Below are 8,028 nucleotides of genomic sequence, written 5' to 3' on the forward strand. Positions count from 1 at the left end.
GAGACAGAAATATTCATGAGCATTGCATGAAGTCTCCAGAAGATCAGAAGAAATAAAATTTCATTTGAATGAATGCGGTAAATGCTTCTTCCAGGGCATATCTGACCTCAAAGTCCCTTAATGTCCTTTTCACCCAAGTTAGTGAAGAGACAATGCGATGCATTAACGGGGGCATTAGCCTCTCGGTGTATCATAACCCATAAAGTTGCAGTCTACTACTAGCATAAATACGAGCTACCTTGCAACACTTGACTATGGGCTCTTTGACATGTTCAAAAATAACTATGTCATCCACTAGGCATTTCTGAATGTTGTTCAATCTAACTGAGCGTGTGCAATGAGTTCTTTTTGTTGTGTTCAAAGACGTTTTTTACGCAACTGGTTATCTAGTATTGCAAAAGGTGAAATTTACCTGACTTTACATCTGACTTGAACCCTATACAGCATATACGGGACATGCTTGGCCGACGAAATTTGCAGCCCGTCAAGCACCTCCTTCATGTGAATGGAAACTTCAAACAGCAATGCTTGCTACGTTGAGTAATTTTCCCCAAGATCAGCTCGTAAATTTTATGCTGAATATTTTATACTATGCGTTGTACGGACTGTATTGCATTGTCTGGGAGACATAGAATGTACTAACCATCAAACCAATTATGTAATGTTAAGTTTTTGTAAGGTAGACATTTTTTGTAATTGCTCCCGTAAGTAAAAATCGTAGTTTTTATGAATGGTATCATACATAAACCATCGTTTTTTTCTTTTGTTTAATAAATGGATTTTATGAATAAGTCACGTTTGTTTTCTTTCTCAACCTTTATTTGCCGAAGCTGGCATTATCCTTAATTTATGGACATGAGTATACTATTCAACTAATTTGCATTCTGGTGAGGAAATGGAAAGGAGAATATATTGTCAACGCTTAAATTATAAATAACTCGTTAGTTTCGCATAATAACATTACAAGTTAAATAATTATACATGTTCAGGACATAATGGGATCTTGTTAATTATTCTCTTCAATTTACACAGGCGAAAAAAATCGACACTTTCGATAGAATTACACTACTGCAGTGAACTTGGAGTTATGTTATTAAATATTTAAATGCTGAAAGAGTAAAAAGAATTAAATAATTTCAATTAAAATTTGCTTAAACGTTCTTATTTGTTTAGTTTTATAACTATTCGAATTACACATGGCGTCTATAAACTCGTACGATATATTTTTTAACAAATTCAAGTAAACGTGCCAAATAATAATTGGACAATATTTATTGCTATTGATATCTTTCTTGTTTATCCTAAAATATCGTCAGCTTACGTATATAAATTTTGGATATAATCGTACATGACCATTTGCTTTGATCCAGTGAATATCTAGTGTCGTGATTTTAAAAGCAGATTAATGAATAGCGATACCATTCTACTTAAATATATAAAAAGTAGAAATGGAGACATTTGAAATACTGAGCAGACTATGAGAAGATCACATATTAATACTATTCAATGTTTTATTGACAACAAACGATTTCAGGATATATATGAAGAACATTGTGTGGAACACAGAAACGCTCACTCTTCGCAGTCTGTACCGGAAGAGCAGCAATAAAACCTCACCATTATCACTGAAAAATCATTATTTTGCTCTTGGAGGGATACCTGAAGGACTTAACATTACTAAACGCACTGCTCACAAATTGTCATGGAATACCTTGAAAAAAGAAACGAATTTTTTAGCCCTTTACGATTTTATTGCATAACAAAGAAAAAATGCTATTCTGCATATCGTGATTTATCTTAATGCCTTGCTTATGATCCTGAGACAAAACACAGTCATTTTCTTGGATTGGAGAAGGTTCATCTTGGCTTTAAAAGTATAATAAAGATAATTCAAGTGATTTATATTAATTTAGAAGTCAAACAATAAAAATAAGCGTTATATTTTCAAATTTTCACAGGACTAGTTTCGATGGTTTTACCGAACCGTCATCCTCAGCTGCGAAAACACAAATTTGAAAATATAACGCTGATTTTTGTTGTTTGACTTCTAAATTAATATTTGTTCTGCGTGTTATTGTATCTTAATGCAAGTGACCAAGTGACTGTTTTGATCGAAAAGGAATCATTAACAATGAATTTATTTTTGAGGAACAAGTATACCGATTTAGAAACAGAATTCAACGCTATATACTGGAAATGCTCAGTCAAATAACTGGTTTCTGTTTCAGCATAATATATTGAAAAATCACATACTCTTTAAGCAGCTTCTAACAACGTGAAACCTTACAGTTTCTCAACTATACCGTGATTCACTAGATCTGGCTCTGAAGATTGCTTTCTCTGCCATAAAGTAAAGTCTCACCTTAAAGGCCATCTATTATTTTAATATCACTGAAGGCATTCAGAAAATCTGAGCCAGAGATTTATGCAATATTTCGAAAGATGGGATCTGTGAAGGAATCAAGCAGGACATATGAACGAGCAAAGCATTGTACAAGGATACAAAGAATAAACAAGATATATGAACGTGTCAAGCATTGCACAACCTATAAGGATTGAAAACGTAACGGTCAGAATGTTGTATTCAACTTTTAGCTGTGTACGAGCTTAATCCTAAAATCCGTTGACGCATTGTTATTCACCGTATATCTAAAAGATCACTTTTAACATTATCCTAAATATCTGGACATTTAATCATCTGCATTATTGTACAAAATGTGGAGCTAGTTCTCTCCTTTTAATGAATAATTTAACATCCTCAAGGCTGCTTTTCAACAATATATTTTAATGTGATATACAATCAGACGCTACTTAGGACAGAAATTCATTTTTGTTTATATAACTGGGAAAATAAATAAATTTCTGAAAATTAATGTTATTGATTATTTTATCAGAGTTTCTGAAAATTATTATTTCTTTAATTTCCTTCATTGGTATCAATCTGTGTATTGCTCATCCTGGGTTATCGTTTCAGAAGCAAGATACATAATTAAATGGCGTTTCATTTAAAAATATGATGGAAAACATTTTTTAAGCCTTGTATTGTTTGAAAATTTTAAGAATATAACCGTAGTTAACAGTACACAAGTTCTTTTTAAATATTTAATATAACTGAAAATGTTTACAAAATGTACAATGATTAAGATAAAGATCACAAACATGTAGAAACAGAGTCACAATCAGGAAATATTTATGCGCTTCTATTACCGTACGTTTGCGCATACATACTAAGCATTTTTAGCCTTGCTTCCAACTGAAATTTGATGGTCGAATTATATTTGAGTTCAAAAGTATTTACATGTACTAATTCGTTCACAAGAATGAAAAATATTAATAATAACATAATTTTAAAATGTTGTCTTCCACTTTACAATTAACATAGTTATCATTTCTTCTTCACTGGAATCGTCCTAGCGATTTCTTACAAAATATTGTTGATGATACATTTTTGAAGATCGATGTATTGTTCCCTGCATAACTTTCGAATGAATGTTGATTTGACACTTTCCTTCAGTTCGAATGGTAGCTCTAACTAAAGTCAAACGATTAGATGTTCGAAATTTAGAGATATATATTAGTCTCCAAATTGCGCCAGGATGTTGGCGATAATATGTAAGTACCGACGAAATAGAACCTGTTAATATTATCTTTGATAAATGTGTAAAATTACTTATAACAACTAAGGACAACATAAAATGTAAGCCCAAAGACGTGATTAAAAACAACTATTAATATGCAATAATTCTCATGAACATAGCAACTGAAAACACACTCATTCATCATCAAAGTTAACAAACACTATAAATAACATACATTTTTCAAACACTTTCAGTCATAATTGTTGTTGTCATCAATGTTCTGAAAATGTACCAATCAAAAATGAATAGCAGAAGAACACCACAAAGAAATACCGAATGACAATAACCAAACATTAACATATGCACAAACAATTAAAACAAATTCTCAGTGTTAAGAAGCCAAATGACGCAACCATAGTTACCACTAAAAACAAAATCTCCCACAATCTAAAAATTCAAAAGGAAACTAGGAAAATGTACACGAATATCTAGTCTTGGAATTTCAATAGAAATGAATCACCAAATTAAAGGAAGAAGTATCTGCAGTTTTAAATAGGAGTGCAGAAAAAAGTAAAGTAACAAGACAGTGTTTAGATAATAATCAAAATTTCTAAGAAGTATTTTTTAAAAAAATCCCAGAGAAAGGAAATCCAAAATGAGCAATTAGAAATATGCCAGCATCATTCTCAGCATCATTCAAAATTACTGATATGTCGTAATGGCTTAATAAAATGGATAGTTGATTGCACTCCTACGACATTAAAATTTTTGATGGGACGAAGACATTTCTTTACTGTTTGGACAGAACACCGCATGGAATTCTTCGAACTAAGGCAGAGGCTACAATTAGGAAGAATAACTCATTCTGCCAAAAACTGTTCACATAGGTTATACTGCGGTTTTCGTCATGAAAAATATAAAAAAACTATAAGGCCGAGAGAACATATTGCATAAATCGTAATCTTTATAACGACGCCAAAAACTATGACATAAATGTACATCATGCTGCATATGCACCCTAATGTCCAAAGTACTATCGACAAATTCAAAAAAATCAAACTTCGTACTGACTATGGAATTGGAAACTGAAATATAACAACACTGAATTTACAACCAAAAACAATGATTTTTTCCATACAACAACACATTTAAAGCAGTCAAACACCCCTGCATTGAAACTTATCTAAATTAGTTAACACAAAGCTGAGATTACAACAAATAATCTTCAATAATTCATAATCAGTAACCAAATTGGCTTAATACTTATCCAAAAGCCATACTGTTCCATACAAAAGCCACACTGTGGAAAATAAGTGCTAAATGAGTGAAAACTGGAAACTATACCAACATCAACAAAATAATCTCAGTTCTGTTAGAGAACTGAGATTCTATATTCAATGATAAAAACTGGTCACCATCAATATTCTGTAAGGTTTATGCTACTTTTTTAGCAGTTATCTTTAGTTAAAGCTATCTTCCTATTGCTCCTAATTTCAGCTTACAATTTCCTACCAGAATATGTTTTTAGAATCGTGGTTAATGCAAATAAGAGCTGTAGTTAAGTTGAAGTTCCACTGACTTCATTAGAAAACCAGAGATTCTGGACTAGCTTGCGTTCGCCTTTTGGATACACTCTCTACTATGCTCGGCCGTATTTCAATCCCTTGATAGCTTCGCCAGTCGAGCTTATATTTAGGGTCCAACTATTTAGAAATACAGTCGATTCCGGAATCCGACCACATCGGGAAGAGACAACTACTTAGAAAAACAATCGATTCCGGTTAATCTGACCACATCGGGAAGCGATCGTTTCCTTCCTAATAACCGGCTGGTCCGATTACATGAACGTGCCCTATGTTGTAAGACGGGACGTGCTTTATGTAGCAAGCAGTAAATGTACATGTAAATCGTGTACTAAAATGTAATTATGGCCTTTATTGTGCGGTGCACAAGTATGGCGAACATACAAGTGCAAACAAGAACTACAGTCGAACTTTTTTCATTGAGAAAACTAATTTAGAAACAAATTCTAAGACACGATCTCCACGATACTCAGCATGCGAAGCACAATAAAAACAAGTTCTTACCAAGTTCCAGTCAACATTTGAATAACTTGTCCCATGTGATATGATGCGTTCTCTTGACGGATTGCACGTGAAAGAAATCGCCACAAACATCTAACGCAGCAATGGAACTGCATTCATTTCCCTCCTGCATGAAGTATCGATGCGAAGTTTCAGTGCATTTCCTCGCATTCTGTGTTTTGGTAACTTGCACCAATTTATTAGCGGCATCATCATCATCATCACCACTTTCTTGGTCTTCCAATGCTGTCATGTGTTTTGCTGCAACTCGAGCAACGATTGCAGCGTCGTAATATTCATTTTCATCGTAGCATTGTATATCGTTGTCGATTCATCTTTAAAACCAAGTGCTTAAAGCCACAGTGAGAAAAACAGTCTTTTGCCTCACTGCTCACTTTTTGCCAGCTGTCGGCTACAAATGTAACTGCTTGTAAGATGTTGACCTTTGCACTGGCTTCGCTGGCTTTTGACAATGAGGTCAGCCATCTTTCTTCAATTGCTTCAAAAATGTAATTAACCAATCTTACACGATAAAGGGTTTTCAAATTTTTGATGATGCCCATGTCCATTGGCTGGACCAAAGCTATCGTTCTTTGAGGTAGAAATTCCAGTTGGATGTTCTTCAAGCAATCTAAATGAGGATGTGCTGTACAATTGTCAAGAAGAAACTGCACGTTTCTCGACTGGCGTTGTAGCTCTCTGTTCCAATGCTTCAGCCAAATTTTAAAAAGTTCATAGGTCGTCCACGCATTTCTGTTCGCACGATACACAACTAGTAAACTGTCTATCCTAAGTCCTTTAAAGCAGCGAAGCTTAGTGCTTTTTCCTATAACCAACAGCTTCCTCTTGTCCGTTCTTGACATGTTTGAGCAGTACAAGACATTTACTACTTTTTTGGAGCCAGAGAGTAACTTAACGAGCCGTCCGGTAAAACACGATAACACATCACAGTTTCATCAGCATTGTAGAATGTCGTCTGCTGAGAAATCTCAAGCAGCTTTGTTGATTTCTCTTCTTCAGCATCTGCACTATCAGCACTTTCTTTCTCGCCATGTGCCTTTTTGAATTTTATGTCATGTCTAGATTCCCATCGAAACAACCAACCGTCCGTACCTTTAAAGTCAACGTGGCCCAGCTTTTTAGCGAGTTCTTCTGCTTTGAATTTTAACATTGGGCCACTTACTTGCACATCTCATCCAGTAGCAATGGCAAAACTTTCATTAAAGGCCTTATCGACGTCTGCATCCTTGCCTTGACGCTTCCGTTTTTTGGAAGCTCCTCCTCGTCCTTCACATTGTGCCCATTCTTCTCGCAGCTTTTGTTTCATCAAGCGCGAAATTGTAGTCTTTGCCAATGCGGTAATTTCCACCAACCGACGCTGACTAGTGTTTCGCGCTTGTTGCTTGATCCTAGCCAGGAAGCAAATTTTTTCAGCTAACGTCAAGTCTCGTGGTGGCATTTTGGCAGGTTTGGTGACACTGTGCATTTGGTGACACTGTGCGTGTACAAGACACACGCACAGTTCACTGACTAAAGTGGTTTGAAGAAACCTTGGTGTTTCGGGGTGAGGGCGATAAAATGGTCGCCATTCAAAGCTTTGGCCCTAAGAATCATCCCCAAAGGTTGAGGAAATGATAGCTTTCTCGTGCAAACTTTAATCATGATTGACATGCGGAAATTCCTGTCAGGTGGAGACGGACACTCTATTGTTCATTTCCTCGGAGATCGGGGACGCAGTGGGACCAATAACCTCGCTAGAGGCTACTGGTAGCTCTGTTTTAAGAAAGGTAAAAGAAAATGGTGCGCGTGTTCACCTCCCACTGGTTTTGCTCTTGTCATGCACTTTAAGGAATTCCTAAGCTTTGATAAAGCATTCACCTGGAGAGCGCAGCTACAGATCCTCCCATATGTAGCGAACCACTTGTACGTCTTCTGTACGCGGCCGACTTGTTGCTTCTGTTTCTTATTGCCTCTCAGGTTTTTTTGTCCGATTAAAAGGAATTTTGGTCCAAATAAGCGAATAATATTAGGCTTAGGCATATAGGATTTGTTTCGGTTCTTTAGTATTCGGTCTGAAAAAGCGGCTGGTCCGATTATCCGGTGGTCCAATTAACCGGATTCGACTGTATTGATAGCTTCGGCTATATCCTTTTAGTTAAGTTTTATTTTTTATTGCTTTGACTTCAAGCTCAAGTGGAGGCTTTGCTGTACATTTTGAGAAAGGGACCATCTTTCAAATTCTTATTTTGAGAAATAAAGGGTAATTAATCCTTCTTGAGTTTTACGTATCAGTTTCTGAACTAAAGCGAATATTCGTTTACCTGTTCATGAGGTTCCTGTACACTTAGCTGTTAGATAAAGGTTGG

Source organism: Stegodyphus dumicola, chromosome 5 (assembly GCF_044657685.1).
Source record: "Stegodyphus dumicola isolate Sdum_Otavi_A_Nest chromosome 5, ASM4465768v1".
NCBI classification, from domain to species: domain Eukaryota; kingdom Metazoa; phylum Arthropoda; class Arachnida; order Araneae; family Eresidae; genus Stegodyphus; species Stegodyphus dumicola.